The following is a 22,138-nucleotide window of genomic DNA, read 5'->3' on the forward strand; positions in this document are numbered from 1 at the left end:
AGCATCATAGTCTAAATTGATCAGGATCTGAAGCTGCCCACTTGCCTGTTTGTGCCAGGCAGGTAGAGTTAAAATTCATTCCACCCCAACATCATGTTCTCAGTTTTGCTTTTCAAATCAAAATAATTCTACAAAAACCTTAATAATTAATGTCTTAACAACTCAGGACCAACAATAAGGGAAAATAAAGTTGACCCTTCATTTAAAAGGGCCACTTGTAGGATTGGGGCTTTTGTGTAAATTTCCATAAATTTCTATCAGGCAAATCTATAGTCTGTAAATTTTTTTCAATAAAAATGTAAATCTTTTCACTTATTGTGGGGCCTCGTGAGGCATTTATTATTTAGGTTATTTATGCTTTTGATGCATTTTCGTGCTGGGAAAAGCAAATCTGAGACCATGGGCAGAATTTTCAAACGGCTGCAGAGGTGAGACTGGAGGCAGATGGGCCCACAATTTCTCTCCACCAGCCGGCGTGCAGCTTTGCCACCATGGTCCCACCTCTGGGCCATTTTGGAAGAGGCTTGTTGTAGGGGAGACAGCTACCAGCCCACACATGGCACATAGCCAATTAAGAACCTTAATGGGCCTATAAAGGCCAGTGTGCAGATGCCGACTGGAAAGTTGGGCCTCTCCACTCAGGCCGAATCCTGGCCAATGAATGGAGGCAGCCTCCCAGTGGCAGATGGGCGGGCCAGTGTTCCATCTACCATTTTTTAGCCCCTCCTCAATTGACTGCAATTGTGAGATGGCCACAGCTATGGCCCCCTCCACCACGATGGCCTGGCAGCTGTGGCCCCTTTTATTTTAAAAAGTCTTCAAAGGGTGCCTCCAGCTTGAGGTTCCCTCTCTTTCAGCTACCTACATCAGCAGGTCCCACCTCTGACGGTGGGGCTACTGATGTCTCAGTGCTGGAAGGCTTCCTACTGGCCCTCCAGCCTCGGGAGCCTGCACGCTGTCCTTAATCGGACAAGCGCTCACCCTGGCTACTAATTGGCCTGCGTTTCAAAAATCATGTCAGGCGATAGGGGCTGACCCAGGGTCAGGAGCTTGAAATGTACCCAATGTTGGGGTCCTGACTCAAGAACAAAAATTCAGCCCTATGTGTATATATCCCACCATCCCTCCACCTCCAATCCAGTTTTGTCCTCTGAAAAAGGCGACAATCCTATTTCCCTGCCAGGCTCTGTGCCAATGGTACCACCATTTCCAACAAGGGCTTGTATCGATATTAGTGCCTTTATTTAAGAAAATGTCCCAAGGGGCATCATGGAAGTGTAATTAAACATAAAACAGATGGAGAGCCAAAGAAGGAGATATCCCGAGGGGGCAGCTAAAAGCTTGAGCATTGAGGTCAGTTTCACGGAGGATCTTAGAGGAGAGGGGTGGAGATGGTGAGTCGGGGAATTCCAGAACGTAGAGCCCAGGTGGCTGAAGGCACGGCCACCAGTGATGGGAGTGTGAAGGAAGATTTCTCAGGGAAGTTGTATGTCTGGGGGTGGTCATAGAGATAGAGCAGGGAAGAGGAAAGGGATTTGGGAAACCTTACAATCTGGGGGACAACGACTTCCCGGTACCAGGAGTTGAATTGACTGAATAAAGCAATGGACAGCAGTACTAGGTCAATGAAAGAGAATTTGGACATGGCTGGAACATTGAGGAGCAGGGCAGCCTGATGACATGAGCGCTCAGTTATATCTTGTGGAATTTGGAGAATGGTTCCTGTGGGGCAAGAGAGATTAATGAGTAGCTATATAAGTATATTTATACATTAATAATGGCACCATAATAACAGTTTAATATTAATAGGGTTTAGATGGTTGTTATGATTAATTTACCAAAAGTAGATGCTTTCAAATCACTTTAAGCATTGCAACCTGAGTTAGTCATGTGTCTATAGTTTAAAAATGCAAATGAGCACCTCATACATATTAATGATGATCAAACATTCTCCTTTTTTCCAATTTTTAATGAATATTTTGAATCAGTTAGAGCCAAATTCAACATCAGTACATGTGTTTAAACTTCATCTTATGCAGTTTGGGCCTTTAACCTGAATGATGGAATCAAGTGATATCAGTTTTACCTCTCTGCTCGCAAATATAGAAAATTTGCATAATACACTTAAAAAACAGACTGCTTGACTTCAATCAAAAGCCTAAAAACAAATTAGACACTTTATAAAAAAATAAAAGTTTATACATTCCATTGCACAAATTTTGGTTCTTAAAATATCTGATGGGTACTATTCCATGCATATATTTGCATATATTAGGAAATATTTACATATCTGTTACAAGCATCACTGCTGGCTTCAGTGCTATAAAATTGAAGATAGTTCAGTGGATATAAACAACTGAGCTGTTTTCCAGATACTGAAGGAAATGCTCAGAGCTAATTAAGGAACAATGTTCAATATGGGATACAAGGAGAGATAGCAAATTAAGATCTTAGGTGGGAGATAAGAAGTTATGTGCAACTTTTGTGCTTAAAAACTAGGACATTGGTAGAATATTTTAACAGGAAGGGCTATTAAAATGGATAGTACAAACAGGTTTGAGAGACTATGCAGAGGTTCATTTCTTCTGTGTATTAGAGATAGTCATACAAAGAGTGAGTTCCGGTATAGTCATTGTATTTGGTCCATGCTTTGGAAATTGCTTCCAGGAGTAATCAGGTGTAATACATGTTCAGGAGCAATTAAAGTGTTTCTCCCTAAATCCCTATGGTTTTTCTTAACAGAGCTGTTCAGAGCTGAAGGGCTGAATTTTGCGGCAAGGCCCTAGGTCCCGCCACCAGGGCCGGAAGTAGGAGCTGGTGCCACTCAGGTGGGGGTTGTGCTGGAGAACGGAATTTTGTGGCTGCCGCTAATTCACTGCTGGGTAGTGGAGAAGATGTCCAGGCAGGTGGCAGTGGCGACATGAGGTCATGCTGCTGGAAGTGCTGGCGCCATATTTAATCATTCCGCCCACTAAGACTGCACCTACTGAGGTGCTGAGTAAGAAGGCTTGTGAAGGAATGGCAAAAGGAAGATCCCGAATTGCCCCACAGTTCAGTGATGCCTCTCTGCAGGTTCTCCTCCAGACTGCTCAGACAAGGAGGGAGGTCCTCTTCCCCTGGGATAGGAAGAGGAGATCGGCCCAACGAGCAAGCAAGTCTGCAAGGAGGTGGTAGAGGAGGTCAGTAGCCGTGGGGTCGTCCCTCGAATCTGGCTGCAGTGCCGTTAGCGGGTTAATAACCTCATGCGATCTGCCAAGGTGAGTGCACCACACATTGCTTTCCTTACATCTGACTGTGTATGAGGGTGAGATTGTTAGAAAGGGGTTCATGTGTTAATATTTGGTTCAAGCATGCTGCCTTGCAATCTTTTTGTTCTCCAATAAATATTGAATATGGCAATGCAAGATTAATCCTTCTATTTCTTGTGGGCCACTGGACCTTCAGGAGTACCCTGACTCCCTGAAAGAGTGTGATGGGAGGGACCACAGTGCTTACGGTCAATGCATTCCCCATACCGGAGGCTAATGTCTTACAGGCTGCAGGAATCAAGAGGCCACAGCTCCAGAAAGCTGTACCTTTATTGGATTGCATGGATCTATTAGTAAGGATCATCTGAAACATGCCCGTATTAGCGCATCCCGAGCCTCCTTTGCACGTATCTCATTACATTTTGCCTGTGGTCCCTGGGGTTTTTCACCATGCAGCACCTGGTCATCATCTTCTTCCATATCCTCATTGTCAGAGGAGGCATCGTACTCCACAATATCCTCATTAGTCAAGGCCTCTCCCCTCTGTAACACCAGTTTGTGCAGAGTACAGCACACTATCATGATACGTGAGACCCTTGCTGGGGCATACTGAAAGGCATCATTGGATCGATCTAGGCATTTGAACTGCATCTTCAGATGCCCTATGGCCTGCTTGATTGTTGCTCGAGTTGTCCCTTGGCAGATCTTGTATCTCTCCTCTGTATTAGTGCTTGGGCTCCTCACAGGTGACAGTAGCCATATCTTCAGCGGGACCCGTTGTCACCCAGTATTCATCCTTGAAGACCCGCAGGGGCATGGTATGGCATCTAGGACTGTCTTAGTATGTAGGCATTGTGGCTGCTTCCTGGAAATTGTACACACATTGAAGGAACTGTTTTCAGTGATCGCAGACCAGTTGACATTAAACTGAGGAACAGAGGCCTCATTTGAACTCTTAGGTGGATGTAAAAGATCGCATGGTCCTGTTCTGAAGAAGAGCAGAGGAGTTCTCCCTTGTGTCCTGGCCAATATTTATCCCTTAACCAATACCTAAAACAGACTATCTGGTCATTATCACATTGTTGTTTGTGGGCATTTGCTGTGTGCAAATTGGCTGCTGCATTTCCTATGTTATAACAGTGGCTATACTTCAAAAACTACTTCAACGGCTGTAAAGTGTTTTGGGACATATCTGAGGATGTGAAAGTTGCTATATAAATGCAATTCTTTATTTCTTTCCTCCTTACCTTCTTTGTTTTTCAAGGTTTACGAAAAATGAATGAGGGATTCAGCAACGTGGCCGTAACTACATAACCTGTGAAACTGGGTGGGTGAGAGGGAAAGCTATAGCAAATCAACTTTGTTAACTTCTCATCTGTATAATGTGGGGGGCTGGTGCGGCTTGAGGGAACCACGGGAGAATCATTTCTGAAAACAACAGAGGGCATTGTGGCTTTAATAAGCAGTCCTGTGTTTGGAAACCTAGCCTTCGAGCCATTTGGGAATTCCTATAATAAAATATTATGATGTAAACTCTTGATGCTGAAAAATGATTCATTATCCAGTTTGTCACATTGTTAAGACAGTGTTGATTGGTTAAAGGCTTGTTAAAAATATTATTAGCAGAATACAGCTTTATGAATTACATTTGATGCAATCTTAAATCTTGGGGAAAGGTGTGGGGGCTTCTGGCTATAATGAAGACAGTTTCAATTATCACTCTATCCTCACATACGTGTACAGCCCCAGGGGAATGAAACTGGAGGCAAGAAACCTGCAGCACTGTGTTGCAGTGACTCTTTAATAAAAAAAAATCTCTATCAACTCACCAGGAAGCATTGATGGCTCACACCAGGCAGAAGTGTGCTCGCAATAAAAAAACAAATAAGATCATTGAATCATAAAATTGAAACACCTCAGAAGGATGTCATGTTTCCATGATGCCTCTTTCAGCTCTTTGAAAGAACTATCCAATTAATCCCATTCCCCTGCTTTTTCCCCATAGCCCTGTAATTTCTACCCCTTCAAGTATTTATCCAATTCCCTTTTGAAAGTTACTATTAACTCTGTTTCCACCACCCTTTCAGGCAGCACATTCCAGATCATAACAGCTCGCTGGGTAAATTTTTATTTCTGCATGTCTCCTCTGGTTGCCGCCCCTTCTGTCCATGGAAACAGTTTCTCCTCATTTCCTTTATAAAACTCCTCATTTTGAACATCTGTATCATATCTCCCCTCTCTGCTCTAAAGAAAACCTTGGCTTCATTAATAGAGGAATAGAGTACGACAGCAAGGCAGTTATGCTAAACCTTTCTAAACACTGGCTCGGCCTCAGCTGGTGCATTGTGTTCAGTTCTGGTCACCACACTTTACAAAGGATGACAAGGCCTTGGAACGGGTGCAGATGAAATTTACTAGAATGGTACCAAGGATGAGAAAATTTGGTTATATAGGGAGACTAGAGAAGCTGGGGTTGTTTTCCTTAGAACAGAGATGGTTAAGAGGAGATTTTATAAATGCTGTTCCAAATTCTGAATGATTTTTAAAACAAAGCACTGCGGATGATGGAAATCTGAAATAAAAACAGAAAGTGCTCACAGGATTCTGATAAAAGGTCACAGACCTGAAACGTTGGCTGGAATTTTATATGCCCCCCGAAGGACCAGGCTGGTGCCGGCGTGGAGGGCGGGGTCGTAAAATTGAGTAGGTGGCGGAGGGGGCAGTTCCTAATGCCTTCCCGACCCGCTGCAATTTTACAAGGGGCAGTGGTGGCAAGAAATGGCCCGCAGGCCCCAGGCCAGTCAAGGCCCTTAAGTGGCCAATTAACTACACTTAAGGGCCTCCTCCCGCCACTGCTGGTATTTTGCCAGTGGCGGACAGGCAGCTCAGGCCCTCCAGGTGGCCGCCAAGTAAAGTCTGGCGGCGTCCTTGGGGGCTGGGGGAGGGGCCCTCCTGATCGGGCACCCTGAACTGCCCGGAGGGCCCCCCCCCCCCCCATCACGGCCCAACCACCCCCACTACATAACACTTACACCCCCCCCACCCTAACCGACACCTCTTGCCTCGACGGGGCCCGTCTGATTGTCCCCTGCAAGGCTCCCAGACATTTACCTTGTTTCTGGGGCCAGCGTCTCGCTTGCTGCTGAAGCTGGCTGCAGTCCCAGCAGTGGCTACCGCTCCCCGTGGAGCTGCTGGGACTGAGCTGCTGCCCGCTGATTGGCTGGCAGCTCTTGGAGGTGGGACTTCCTGCCTCAGAGGGGCAGAAGTTCCACCCAAGGCCAGTTAAGGGTCTGGTGAGCATAAAATCCTGGTGTGGCCAATGGGCGGGGTCTCCCGCCCATCGTAAAATTCAGGCAGTTAACTCTGTTCCTTTCTCCATAGATGCTGCTAGACCTCCTGAGTTTTTCCAGCACTTACTGTTTTTATTTCCGAATGATTTTGTTGGGATTTTGTAAGGAGAAACTGTTTCCAGTGGCAGAAGGGTCAGTAACCAGAGGACACCGATTTAAAATAAGTGACAAAAGAACCAGCGGCGACATGAGGAAAATTCTTTTCATGCAGAGAGTTGTGATCTGGAATGCACTGCTTGAGAGGGTGATGGAAGCAGATTCAATGGTAAAACTCAAAAGTGAATTAGATAAATACTTGAAGGGAAAACATTGACAGGGCTATGAAAAAAGAGCAGGGGAGTGGGACTAATTGGATAGCTGTTTCAAAGAGCTGGCACAGGCATGATGGGCCAAATAGCCTCCTTGAATGATTCTATGGTCCCTGCCAGTGGCTTTTGCACCAATTTAAATAAAAGGTTAGTTACTTTGTGCCAAAAGGATTAAAATAAATTTGCCATTACACTGTTCTGTTGAGTTGTTTTGGTTGTTTTGGTTGTGTTTAGTCACAGTACCTATGCTAATTGTGTCCCTACGCTGTAGTATGTTTGCATTTGCTGTTTTTTTAATGGAGGTGCAGGCTTTAAATTGCTACATCCTTTACTAATGTAAAGGCAAAGACACCAATGGTGGGAGAAAGGAAAACAAAAACATGCAAGATTTCCCCTGCATTTGCCACCCTCATTTTTGATATATTGGCCTGGAAGTCACAGGGCAGCCCACTCACAGGATGCAGACAAGGGACCCTGTAACAGGCTACCAGGACTGCCCAATTGTGACTCCCCACTTCAATTGTCTTTCCTCAATACTGCATCTCATAGATGTCATTGCACAAGGTTAACAGTCAACACAGTTCCATCACAAATAATAAAGTTGTTGAAGCAGGCTGCTGACACCAGATGGTGATGTGCAAGGCCCACAGGCTACATACACACAGGGACCAAACATACCATCATAATGCAGTGCCATTGGTGACTGATAACCAGCCTTGCAACCAAAGGAGCTTTGCACCTTTCATCTTCAAGTGTGTATATAATTCCCTTTTGAAAGTTGTGATTGAATCTGCTTCCACTACCCTTTCAGTCGATGCATTCCCGATCATAGATTCACTGCAAATTTTTTTACCTCATGTTGCCTATGCTACTTTTGCCAACTACCTTAAATCTATGTCCTTTGGTTACCAACCCTTCTCCCTCTTTATTTACTCTATTAAAACCCTTCATGATTTTGAACACCTCTCTTAAATTTCCCCCTAACCTTCTCTATTCTAAGAACAATCTTAGCTTTTTTACTCTCTCAAAATAACTGAAGTCAAACCACTTCAACAACACTGAAGGGATTTGAGCTTTGCTTTTACTTTTTTAAGCTGTCATGCTAGGCCCCCACCTGCCAAGAATGAGGCACATTAATTTTATCATGAACATTGATTTTTAAACTGTTACTGGAGTGAAGAAAGGACTTGTTAAACAGATCAGCCGTGGCTGGAAAAGACATTTGCATATTAACAGATGGTGATCAGAAGGACAAAGGACCATTCCCTGACACATACAACCCACAATGGACCTTGATCACCAGGTATTGTGTGTAAGAGAAGCATTCCAGAGAATGCTAAGGTGATACAATCATGCTCAGACCAGTTTGTCACATGACTGCTTGGCAACCTAGGTTTTTCTGAATTGTGCAAACAGTTTGAACTCAGAATGTCTGTTTGCTCCTGGACTGAGATGATCTCTCCTGTCTGCTCCCATCTCTTTCTCACAAGCCTCTGAATCCAATGAAGACACATGAACCCCAAGAGAGAAAAGTCTCCCACAGCAAACAAGGTTTAAGAAGAATACTGGGCCCCAACGAAAAGCAAGATCTAGCTACAATCAAGGACTCTACAGTGAGCTTGAAGAACCGTAACAAAAACTCTTCAGATATTGCCTCAAACTTTTCCACTTTATTTTTCTTCTACTCTTTTCTATCTCTATTTTCATGTGTGTATTGAGTATGCATGCTAGCGTGGGCGTGTCGTGCATCGTAGGCATCAACTGAATTAGAGTTTAAGTTCAAGTTTAATAAATTTCAACCTTTCTTCTTTAAACCTAAGAAAACCCGTTTCTGCTGGTTTCTTTGCCTGAGAATTGAAAAGCAGTGAACAAGGATTCACCAAGGGGGAGCTAAAAACAGTGTGTTTAAAATTAAACCCTGTTACGGTAAGACCGTCTGAAGGCTGAGAGGGAACCCTAGACACCTTTCTCACCTGGTCATAACAAAGCACATTTCATTTTGCAAGACACTCTACTGCTGCTTTTCACAATATAAATTACAGAGGATTCATCAAGATGTAAATTCTTTCTTCCTGGTTCAGAATTCTTCAAACTTTGTTATTGCTTTCTTGAAGTGTTTCTCCCAATTCCTTGCACATTTTAAACTGTTTTTCCTATTAGTTTCCCCCTCCTGTTTCCCATTATTTTTCCACCCCTATCATTTCCTTTCAATCTACCTCTATCTTGAACATAACAACTGCAAATGCAACACCTCATCGAAATGGGACAAAACATCAAGGGTAGGTGTGATATGATTTTAAAAAATGAGTGAGGAAGATTGCAAAGCCATTCTGAGGTCTGGAACATTGATTATCTTTCAGAGTGAGATACACTGAGGCTGCTGACATGAGTCTTTCATATCACATTGAATGGGGCACCCATTAGTATTGATAAAGGAAAATGGTGGAAAATGGACCAAGTGACATACAATCACCACTACTTTCATCGTCCCATCTTAACCTGGACAGATGCCTATATCGGGCAAATAGCACTAACCATTTGCCACCACCAAAGGCCTCAATGGCAAAGGGGCTGCTTAAACCATTCAAAGTGAGTGTCAACACCTCTGCGTCAGCTGGTGAGTTGCACTGTGTCAACCAATGAGATTAACGCAGGGTGAGACTTGCAGCAAACAAAGTCGATTTAAAGAGAGTGTCTGTGAACTACAGCAAACAAAACTCATGTCACAAATGACAGCAAAGTCTGGCAATAAAAGCAGGATTATTTCTCCAGCAAAATGCAGTCAGTGAAGGATGTTTACATAAAACAAATTATGTGTATAAGATCAATCCCAGTCATTTACAGCAATGCAGTCCAGGGATGATTGGCGGGAGATTTACCCAATCAAGTCCATTCTGGCTGGGACTTATGATGTCACCATAAGCAGTATAAAATATTAAGCGCACAACTATTTCGGGCAGGTCAAGCAGCCCCTTAATTGGCCTGGAGGCAGATTTGCCATCCAATTAAGGACAGCGGGCAGGCTCTTGAAACTGGAGAGCCAATCAGAGGCCTTCCAGCTTGAAAGGGCAGCAGGCTGCGATGGAAGGTAAGTAAGAGAGAGAGTGCTTCAAGATGGATGCACCCTCTCTCCAACTTTGTTAAATTAAAAAATGGCTTTTGCAGCCAGGCCACTCTTGTAGTGGAGGATACTCCTCTACAAGGCTGCTTGCAGCTGCTCCCACACCCAGGCAGGCAGACAGGGCCTCTAGGCCTGCCTGGAGTGCTGTCCCCCAGCTGGCCTGCTACCAGGAGGCAGCCTCCAGGCAACTAAACTGGTCCCCGCTGCCGACAGGAGCCTGGGGGCTGACTGGAAAATTCCAGTTGACCTCCTTTAATTGGCCTCAAGTGGCTCTCAATGAGTTTGATCGGTTACCCTGTTGCACCCCCCACCCCGATCCCACCTCTGCAAAAATGATCAGTGGCAGGATGGAGGCGGGGAACTAGGACACCGGCCAGAAGGACTATTGTCAGTTCCTGGCTGCCTCCGCTCCCAGTCCCGGTGCGGACCGAAATTCCAGCCCCTGCTGTCTGCCAACCCCACCCCCAAGCCCTCCCCCAACCCTTCCCCAAGCCCTCCCCCAACCCAACCCAACCACCACCCCCATCATAGTTTGACCATCTCTTAAATGGTTCCAGGTCTTGAATTCCCAACACAATTATTGAGGAAAAGGTGATAGTGAATTGTGAAAATGTCAATTCTCTGTCTGTTGCCATTTAACGCATTTTCACATTAATCACTAAATATTGCCACAAAACAGTTTCGCTAAATACTGCCACTAAATATTCTCACTAAATATTGTCACTAAATGTTGTCACTAAAAATTGCCACTAATTTTTTTGCCAATAAACCTTGTTACTAAACATTGTCAGTGAACATTGAAGAGGAACAGAACAGACAAGAAGCGAAGGGACATCTTTCTCCAGGGAAAGGCAATATCTGGGTACACGAGGCATTGAGTAGAGGCATTATAAATGTACGCAGGGAAGGGAGAGACAGAGAATGACGTTTCCCTCCACTTTTTTTTAAATGTTTCAGTTACAGCAATCATCTGATGTGATGGACAAATTACATCAAGACCAACATGCCCACGAAAAGAACCATATTTGAACAAGTAACCACTGAGTAATTCAGGGGCTGAATTTAGTGAGTTCGTTTCGAGTGGAAATGGAGGTGTGGAGGGCCGGAGAATAGAGTCGGACGAGTCCGCCTGGAAATCTGACGTCATGACGTGGGTTCTGATTTAGTCAGCAGTGGGAAAGCACCAAGGGGGCTTCGCCACCCGATGTGGCGGGAGTGTAATTTAAATTGTATAATAGTTAGCTTTAATACATTTGCATGTGTTTGAAAGCGATTCAGTGGGGGGCTTGTAATTAATTGGGCGACGGGTGGCCCCCACATGCCTTCGGAACACCGTTGAAAGCTGGCGGCACCAAGGCTGGGCCTCAGTGCTGTGACGAGTGGGCAGCCATGATCAGCACTACATAGGCGAAGTGGGGGATCAGAGGCCATTTCTGGCCTACAGTATGTACACTCCGCATGGGTGGGCTTGGTCTCGGGTGGTCTGCAAGTGGGGGTGGCTTGGTTTTGGGTGGCAGTTCCAGGTGCTCATACTGCTGGTTGAGCGAGTAAGCTGTCGGCTAAAGTGGGCACTGAGGGCCATTAGTGAGTCTGCCAAAAGAAGTAGCAAAGGGAAAGCTGCCAAGGCAGGTTCATCTCTGCAAGGACAATGCTCTGGAGGCCTACTGATCACCTGGCATGGCCCTCATACACCGTGTCTTTGTGGACCCCCATGACATTACGCATCGCCTCCGATGGAGGGAGGGCCAAGGTGCAGCTGCGCCTGCCCATGAAGCTGTACGATGAGATCAGCAGCAGCCTGCCATGCCAAGAAGGGCTCACCTGGATCAGAGAGTCAGCTACCTCCAAATGTCCGAGCGGCACTGTCAGCGAAGACTATGGCTCTCCAGGGAGGCCGTCACTGACCTTATGTGCCATGCTGCAGGATGAGTTGCAACCTATGGGATTTGGTGGTCACCCTATGCCAGTGGCCCTGAAGATCACCGTGGCATCAAACTGTTCGGCGTGTGGATCATTCCCAGGATCCAATGGGGACATGTGTGGGGTCTCACAGGCAGCAGCCCACTGCTGTATCAAGGAGGTGACCAAAGCCCTATGTTTGCTACTGGAGTGACCCTGACAGTCAGGCCAAGAGGACAATTGGATTCGGTGCTGGATTCCCCCCTGGCACAAGATGTAATAGATTGCATGCATGTGGCCATCAAGGTTCCAATGGATTGCCCAGCCATCTTCATCAACAGGAAGGGTTTCCATTCAATCAACATTCAACTGGTCTGCAACCACCAAAAGCATTTCCTGCAGCCACAACGTCCACATACTCCGACAGTCCCAGGTGCCACAGTTTTTCAGGTCCCCCACTCACCTTGTCCTCAGGGACAAGGGCTACCAATTGAAGACATGTCTTCTGATGCCTGTGAGGAAGCCTCGCACTATAGCAGAGTTGAGGTACAACACTTACAACAGCTCCATTCGAGCTACCATCAAGCAGGCCATTGGGCTGCTGAAGATGAGATTCCAGTGCTTGGATCGATCCAGCGGAGCCCTGCCCCAGCGAGGGTCTTGCATATCATGGTCGTCTGCTGTGCTTTTCACAATCTAGCACTGCAGAGAGAGAGTGCCTTGCATGATGAGGACATGATTGAACGACAGTCCTCCATTGACGAGGAGGACGCATTGGAAGGGGAGGAGCATGCAGCACTGGATGTTTCACCCGATGCACAGGAGGTCAGGCAGATTGAGCGACAGGCTAAGGAGGCAACAGATAGTCTCATAATTACCTGCTTCCCACCAAGGGGAGGTGGTGGCATAGTGGTAATGTCACTGACCTAGTTTTTTTTATTCTTTCATGGGATGTGGGCGTCCCTGGCCAGGCCAGCATTTATTGCCCATCCCTAATTGCCCTTGAGAAGTTGGCGGTGAGCTGCCTTCTTGAACTGCTGCAGTCGATGTGGGGTAGGTACATCCACAGTGCTAGCGGTTAGATACAACTGAGTGGCTTGCTGGGCTATTTCAGAGGGCATGTAAGAGTTAACCACATTGCTGTGGGTCTGGAGTCACATGTAGGCCAGACCAGGTAAGGACAGCAGATTTCCTTCCCTAAAGGACATTAGTGAACCAGATGGGTTTTTACAACAATCGACAATGGTTTCATGGCCATCATTAATTTTTTTTTAATTCCAGATTTTTTTTAATTAATTGAATTAAAATTCCACCTTCTGCTGTGGTGGGATTTGAACCCATATCCCCAGAGCAATACCCTGGGTCTCTGGGTTACTAGTCCAGTGACAATACTACTACGCCACCGCCTCCCCTATCCAGTAATCCAGAGGTCCAGGCTAATCCGCCAGGGAACACTGGTTCAAATCACACAGCGGCAGTTGATGGAATTTAAATTCAATTAATTAATAAAATCTGCAACTCCAGCATGCCCTGTGCTGTCGACACCAGTGGCTCGTCATGAGCCTGGGACTCAGCACGTGCCTGGCCACCCATGGTCCTCCGACTGAGAGAGGCCTCAGCCTCAGCCGCTGCTCAGGCCCATGTGCGGTGCTCTCACCAGCTTGTGACCCTGATTCTGCAGCCGAGCATAAACCCACTGAGGTGAAAGTATCTGCGCTGATGGGAGGTGCAGGTGAGTCATGGGGCAGTGCATCCTCTGACTCGGATCCTCCTCCTCAGAAGTCAAATTAGGTCCCCCTTCTACTAGATTCTCCTGTGGACATCTGTAGGATGTGCAGATCTCATTATGCCAACCATGCATGATGTGGGTATCCAGAAGTGAACTGTATGTCGATGTAAGACAAGCCTCACTCTCTTGTGCGGAGAGTCCAGTGTCACCACCTGTTATTGAGTGGTTGCCCTGGGTCCCCGATAGTTCAAGTGCCTTCTCAACCATGGAGAGGCCTGATGTCTGGGATGCCTCCACCAGTCTGCAAAGTCTCCCTGCTGTTTGGGCCCTTTATACCTGCAAATGGATAGAGGGAGATAGTCATACTTCACAGAGAGATCAACATGACAGTTCTGCTGGTGGAAGCCTCTCATCCCCTACTGGGGTATCCTAAAAAGCTCATCCTCATGTCTACTTTCAGGGGAGTTAATGCGGGTGAGCTGTGAAAGAAGGTGACCTGTGGCCTAGATGCAGCCATGCATCTGTCAGGATGAGGTGTTTCTTAACCCCCTTTGCCAGTGCTTTTGAGGTGCCTCCCTCCCATGCCCCACTTCCTCCTGTGTTCCAACATGCAAACCCTAAAAAGGAGAGAGGTGTGCAGCACCTTGGCAGAACGAAGGAGGTTGTTGACCCTCTTGCGGCACTGTACCCATATTCTGGGGGTGACCCCACAGCTGCTGACCACCTCAGAGATCTCCATCCAGGCTTGCTTGGTCAGGCAGGAGGACCTCTTCTTTCTATCGCTGAGGGAGAGGACCTCCTACCTTTCCCTCCCAGCCTGCAGGAGAATCTTGAGGGATGCATCACTAAACTGTGGGGCCACCCTGTGTCTTTGTTCAGACGTGGTCACTGCAAATTCGCATTCAACTCCTTGCCTATCAGGGAACAGAGGGGCCAGAAGGGGTCCTGAGGGAGCAGAGGGAACAGAGGGAGCAGAAGTGGTCCTGAGGGAGCAGAGGGAGCAGATGGGGTCCTGGGGCAGCAGAGGGCACTCAGTAAGGCAATTTTTAAACCAGGCAGGAGTAAATGCAGGGCTGGCAGGCCTTTAACTATGGTGCCAGCACCTGCTCTGGAGTCATTTGACACCCTATTCGGCATCTCCCATCGCGCAATTTGCCGGGCCCCATGCCTCCATTATTATAATTGGCCTCCCGCCGCGCGATCACGATGGGCCCGACGCACTCGTGATGAGCGGGGATGATGCCCATTTCTGGGTCTGCCGCCGGGACCCGTGACAGGCTCACTAAATCCAGCCCCTGGTGTAAATGGGACACAAGGCTTGTGTGAGATTCAGTCTTTCTCCTCTGCTTAAATTCAGAAAATCTACTGTGGAGAATTCCAAAAACAACTTGCTTCCCTCAGTGCACCTCCCAAAGACCATTTTAAATATTTTTGTGGATAATTAGATATTCGTCAAGCTGACCAGAAGTCCCAGTCTGATCAGGATGTATTAATATTGACTCGATACAGATGCCCTAATAAATAGATGTAATGGCTTGGTGTTGCAGTAGGCTGTTGCTTTCATTAAAATTTGTACAGCAAGCATCTCTCACAGAATGTAACCAAAATCTGCAGCTAATTCTTATGTATCTAGGAACATGGGAAAAGGAGGAGGCCATTCAGCCCCTTCAGCCAGTTCTGGCATTCAGTTAGATCATGGCTCATCTGTATCTTGATTCTCTTGGTTCCATATTCCTTCATACACTTGCCTAAGAAAAATCTATCAATTTCTGTTTCTGAAATTTTCAATTGATTCCCAGCCTCAACAGCCTTTTGGGGGAGAGAGTTTCAAATTTCCACGACCGCTTTATGTGAAGAAATGACTCCTGAACGGCCTAGTCCTAGTTTTAAGATTATGCCCCCTTGTTCGGAACTCTCCCATCCAAGGGAATAGTTTCTCTCCCGATCAAACCCTTTAATCATCTTAAACTGATCAATATCATCCCTTAATCTTCTATATTCAAGGAATATAAGCCTAGATTGTGCAGCCTGGCCTCATAATTTAACCTTTTTATCCCTGGTATCATTCTGGTAAATCTGTGCTGCACCCCCTCTAAGGCCAATAAGGCCGTCTAAGGGGCAGTGCCCAGAACTGAATACAATATTCCACTTGGGGTTTAACCGAGCTTTGTACAACTGAAACATAAGGGGGGATTTTACCAGGGCCTTGGAGGCAGTTTTTGTGTGGTGGGGGAAACAAAATTAGCAAAGAATGCCTACTTGTTCCCGCCTCTGGCCACTTTTCCCATGGGCAGACTGAGTACAATGTCGGAGACCCGCCCGATAGGAGCAGGAAAGCAATATTGAGGTGGATAATTAGGCAATTAACTGCAATCTTCCAGTGACATTGCAATTTTCCCAGCATCACAGAGGCTCCATGCTGTGTCAGTGCCTTGGCAACTCAGAGGAGACAGCCACACAGCGGGAGGGCAGAGCGGTGTGAGAGTTCAAACCTTCCTAACCGTTAACGGCAAAAATTGGCAATGTCTTCTGCTCGCAGAGTTTTGCCATTGTGTGAGGAGCTCCTGGAGACTGAAGTCTCCGATAGTGCTGGGGGTGATCCAGTGGTAGCCGTTACCATCAAAATGATCTTGCCTCCATTGTGTCCCTCCTGCTCCTGCTGCATTCCCTCATCAGCCATTGTAATTTCACTGGAAACCCCATTTCACTTTCCCTGTATTAAATGTAACCTCCTCTTCACCCAGCCTTGTGATACACCTTGCATTGTTTACTCTTCTAAGGTAGCCAGGATGCTGAAATTCCTGACGTAATTAATGTTAGTGACAAAAACTGACTTGACTTGAAATCCTTCCTCGGACTCAGCTTATCCTATCTCAGTGCCCTCCTCTGTGCTGTGGGTCCCTACACCCAGCCTTCACTCCCCTGTGTCAGATTTATTCTTCATACCCCTTTAGTCCACCATCACATCTAGGTCTGTCGCAAACTAATTGATCGAGATTGATTGCCCTGATTGGATGGAGTTTAGTCTTTTCTTATCTCGCAGTTCCTATGTTCAGTAGCTTCTCCATCAGTCACTATACCTCCTCCACCCTCTAGTGCTTCCCACCCTCCCTGAGCCCATCCACCTCCTTCTGAATTCTTCCTTTTTTGCCTTTCAAAGGCCTGCTGAAGTCCTTCTTCTTCCACTCACGTTTACACTGCTGCTGGAATTCCAGCCTCCGGGTCTGTTGCTATACATTGAGCCTCATCTGTTCAGGCATCATCGCATCCCGCTTCCAAACTAGACCTTCTGGGAAAAAGCATTGGGCATGGATTGCTCACCATCTGCTGGGGTACACAGCAGGGGTTAATATGCACATCAAGTGAACATATCACTGCTAATTGCAAACACATTACAACTAGATAGCTGTGATACTCGCTCACTTAATCTGCTAAAAGCATCGACAAAACTCCATAAAGGACAATTGCGAATCTGAACACATTTTCTAATATTTTGCAAGAAACATCTCAGTCCCTTCTATGACCACTCGATTATCCTTACTATTTTCAATGACCAGTCACTCCCAGGTCCCATTTTCCCTCCTCCCCTCTTCCAATTCTGTGCTGGCAAGTAGTGGAAACATACAGAGACAACTCCTCCCTGACAATGTACAGCTCTTCAGAGAGGCTAAAATTTGCATTCAAGCTCGATCAAAAACTATTAATGAGGTAATTTAAATATGTAAATCATCATGTAAATTTAAAGCATGCATGGCTTAGCTGCAATCATGAACATAATGTAAGTTTAATGGTGGAAGAGAGTCTCTCATAGTCAGGGATCATCCTCCAATTATTCATTTCTAGCAATGGGTTTGTTTTGCTTCAATTCAGACCTTCAGTCGAGGTCACTGGTTGGGTTCTGGTCCAATTTTCGGTTGACTCTATTCCCTACCCAAACTTCAAGACTTTCGGAGAAATGGGCACCCAAAATATTAACCATTGTTTTCTCCACCCAGATGCTGCCAGACTTCCTGTGCTGTTCTAGCATTTTCTGTTTTAGTTCCGGTTTCCATCCTTTGCAGGTTTATCATTTCCCTCTTCCTCCTTCTCCAAGGCCCACATGATAGACACAGGTAGGACTGAGTACGTTTATGAGGGGTTTTGATTGAGTACATAAGGAAAAATAGTTTCCACTGGTGGGAGGTTTGGTATCTCCCCTACACTAGGCATTCACACATCACCCAACCCATAAAGTAACTAACAAAAGACTGGAGGTCAGATAAGGAAAGAATAGAAATTGCATTATCGAATGTCTTTCACAACCTGAGGATGTTCCAAAGCGCTTTCCAGCAAATTAAGTACTTTTTGAAGTGTAGTCACTGTTGTAATGTAGGAAACGCAGCAGCCAATTTTCACAGAGCAAGCTCCCACAAACAGCAATGAGATAATGACCACAGTATCTGTTTTGGCAATGTTTGTAGAGGATAAATATTGGCCAGGGCACCTGCTCTTCTTGGAAATAGCACCATGGAAACTTTTACATCTTCCTGAGAGGGAAGCTGGAGCCTCGATTTCACGTCTTATCTGAAGGAGTTACAGTGTATCGGGGGCAAACAGCGACAATAAATGTTTCAGCTGGTCATTTCCACAAGGGTTCAAAGGTCGGACAAAATGGGGCACCTTCCATGAAAAGCTGGCAACCATTGGTGTGTGCAACAGCATGAGGGCAGGTGAGTGCCCAACATGCACCATCACAGTGTGGGTCCCCCACCAGCTGCGTAGAAATGAGGTGCCCTCCCACTGGCTCCAGCAAACTCCGGCAGGGTCAGGGCAGCAGGGCACCGGTGGACACAATCCCAGTATAATAACCGGAATCGTGGCACAATAATTAGCGCCCCCCCACAATTCACCAGCAGAACACCATGCTTGCCGTTGAGCCCTTGTGTGCATTGCCAAGGGAAATCAGCTTATCATCCTGTACTCTGGGGTCACATAAGCAAAGGTGTACATTTCACTGCGCTAAACAAAGGTGGAGATTTGAGATAATATGGGTTTAATTCCTTCTGTGCTCTGTTTATTAATAAAATTAACATTTGCATTAAATTGACAGAAATAGAAATTTATGTGAACACATTAGCAGGTGTGGTGAAAAGATAGTACAGCAGGAATTAAACCCAGTGATGTCGAGAATCATGCAACCCATTCACCCTTCAGATTGGTAACTTAATCGTCTCAACACTGGAGCCTAGACCACAGATGGAGATGAGGCTGCTTTGCCAGCCAGATATTCTGTGTGCAATTGGCACTCTTGTGGATTCGCCACTGTTTACTTAACCTCCTGACAGAGCTAAGCGACAGATGGAACTCCCCTGAAGAGAAACCCCTGGAATTTGCCGTGCTCCCCATAAAGGCGTCATTCAAATATCTCTCCATGAATTCTTCTCAATATTCCACTGGTTCTGCTGGTATTTCTGGATTTCATGCTTCCCCAGGTGTAATTATTTTCTGAAGCTGCCTGCACGGTGCTGTGTAAATGCTGCTCGGAGCTTCCCGGGGCCTGAAAATTCCCCCTTGCCGTTAAGTCCACTGAATCCAAATATAGGATGTCCGTCTTTGTTCTCAAACCAATGTTTTCAGTCTTTTTTTGTGGAAATGCTTCCAGTCACAATAAGAAAATATATTTCGTCCCTTTTTGCAAGAAGGGCATTATTAGCATAAAGGGCACGGGAGAGGTGGTGGCGTTGTGTTAATGTCACTGGACTAGTAATCCATAGCCCAGGCTAGTGCTCTGGGGACATGGATTTGAATCCCACCATGGCAGATAGTGAAATTTGAATTCAACTAATAAAATCTGGAATTAAAAGCTAGTCTAATGGTGACCATGAAACCATTGTTGTAAAAACCCATCTGGTTTACTAATGTCCTTGAAGGAAGGAAATCTGCTGTCCTTGCCTGGTCTGGCCTACATGTGACTCCAGACCCACAACAATGTGGTTGATTCTTATCTGAAATGGCCTAGCAAGCCACTCAGTTTAAGAGCAATTTGGGATGGGTGATAAATGCTGGCCTAGCCAGTGATGCCCACATCCCATGAACCAATAAAAAAAAATGAACTTGTACGCATGCACCCACTTCCCACAAACACTCGCCTGTTCCTTTGCAAAGCATTAATAAATTCCTTTAAGTGGGAATTAAATTGATGCTTACAAGAAGTAACAAAGCCTATGAGAAGTGAGCAGGAGCATGGAATTATTGTCGGAGGCTCACATAAGAGAAACAAAAGAAATTGTATTTGTATTGCGCCAAGAAATTGTGTCAGCAGATTTGTGCACAGCAAGCTCCAACAAACAGCAATGCGATGAGATGAACACAGAACATGTTTAGTGATAAAACAGAAAATGCTGGAAATACTCTAAAAGTCACAGACCTGAAACATTAACTCTGCTTCTCTCTCCACAGATGCTGTTAGACCTGCTGAGTATTTCCAGCATTTTCTGTTTTTATATCAGATTTCCAGCATCTGCAGCATTTTGCTTTTACGTATTTGGTGATGTTGATTGAGGAATAAATGTTGACCAGGACACAGAAGACCTCCTCTGCTCTTTTCCATGCCAATGGATCTCTTGCATTCATCTGCAAGGAAGCTGTGGTGTGGAAGGTTGCTTGTGACAGAAGTGGAGAAGCTGGAAGAATGAAATGGGATCCTTTCAGGGAGCAGTGTGGGAGGAAGTGTAATCAAGGGAGCTAAGCTGAGAATTCCACTCCACCGTGGATAACAGGGCCCTTGACCTGTCTGACCTCTGTCCACAACCTCATATGATGTTCCAATGAAACTCAATGCAAGCTTGAGGAACAGCAGCTCATTTTTCGATTCAGCACTTTACCTTCCGGACTCAACATTGAGTTGAACAATTTCATAAGAACATAGGAACAGGTGAGGCCATTTAGCACCTTGAGCCTGTTCAGCCATTCAATGAGATTGTGGCTGACATACCTCCATATCCCCGCCTTTACCCCATATTTTTTCATACTTTTGGATAACAAAAATCTATCAATCTCAGATTGATAATTAGCAATTGATCTCGCCTCAATTGCCATTTGTGGAAGAGAATTCCAATGTTCACCCTTTGCGTGTAGGGTGTTTCCTAATTTCGCTCCTGAAAGGTCTGGCTCTAATTTTTAGACTCTGTCCCCTAGTCCTAGACTCCCCAAACAGCAGAAATAGTTTCTCTCTATCGACCCTATCTGTTCCCCTTAGTATCTTGAAAACTTCAATCGAATAACCTCTTAGCCTTTCAAATTCCAGGGAATACGACCCTAGTCTGTGTAATCTCTTCTTGTAATTTAACCCTTAGAATCTAATAAATTGATTGTCATATTATAATTGTCAAATTATGATTTCAGATCGCATCCACTGCTGCTATTTTGTTTCCGGACAACAGGAGCTGGTAATGATTTTGCTGTTGCCATTTTCAGCTCCTCTATTCCACCTTTTGAGGGGAATTTTACCAGCGCACAGGTGGCAGGAGCAGAGACGAGGAGGCGGGTAAATTGTCATGGAGTTGCGTTGGGACAGCTCCTCGATGCTGGGGATGTTTCTCAGCGGTGGCATTGACTGCAGTGCAGCTGCCCCCAGAACGGAGGCGGGCAGCCAATTTTAATGGTTAATGGCCCCATTAAGGGCGATTTTTCCCAGGCCACTGGCATTTTGCCAGTGCTGGAGAGGCTGCCAGCTGCTTGGAGGTGGCCTCTCAGTGGCTTCCCGGGGGTCCATCAGAGCCCAAGGCTCCATGGCACAGGGAGGGGCCCGTCAGCGTCAAATAACACCCCCGCGGCCCCAACACTGTCGCCAGAGAGGTTTCGCCTCTGTTCTCCGGGCCCTGCCTGCTTGGCCCATGTAAAAATTTATTTAATGCAAACCCTTCCAAGGACACCTCAAAATAGAGGCATGCTCATGTTCTCGTTGTTGCCTCAGCAGCGGCCACCTCTCTCAGTGGTGTTTCCAAGGCTCCAGAGCAGCGTGTAAGGCCTGCCCACCATCCATAATTGGCTTCCTCCCTCACCTGCTGGCTCTTAATTGCTTTCTCCTGGTAACATTGTGGAAGAAGTCCTGCCTCCCCCCCCCCCAAATGTGTCAACCATCCGAAAAGCACCCCAACAATCACTTTGGCAAAAATATTGCCCTTTGTTTCTTTACATGTCACCCCTCTTTTGCCTTGCATCATCACCTCTTTTGTAATTTAATCTCTCCTGTCTTCCACCCTATCACAGGCTTTTTTTATTCTTACCTCTCCTTCCCCCTTCCACCCCCAGGTGCTTAAAAAAACTGTTACTTTTTTCCAGTTCCGATAAAAGCTCATCAACTTGAAATGTTAACTCAGTTCTCGCTCTCCACAGATGCTGCCAGGCCTGCTGAGCACTTGCAGCACTTTCTCAAAAATAATGAATTGGTTGTGAAGTGCCTTGAGAGGTCGTGAGACCATGAAAGATGCTTTATTGAACCG

This window comes from Heterodontus francisci, chromosome 27 (genome assembly GCF_036365525.1).
Source record: "Heterodontus francisci isolate sHetFra1 chromosome 27, sHetFra1.hap1, whole genome shotgun sequence".
Classification (NCBI taxonomy): domain Eukaryota; kingdom Metazoa; phylum Chordata; class Chondrichthyes; order Heterodontiformes; family Heterodontidae; genus Heterodontus; species Heterodontus francisci.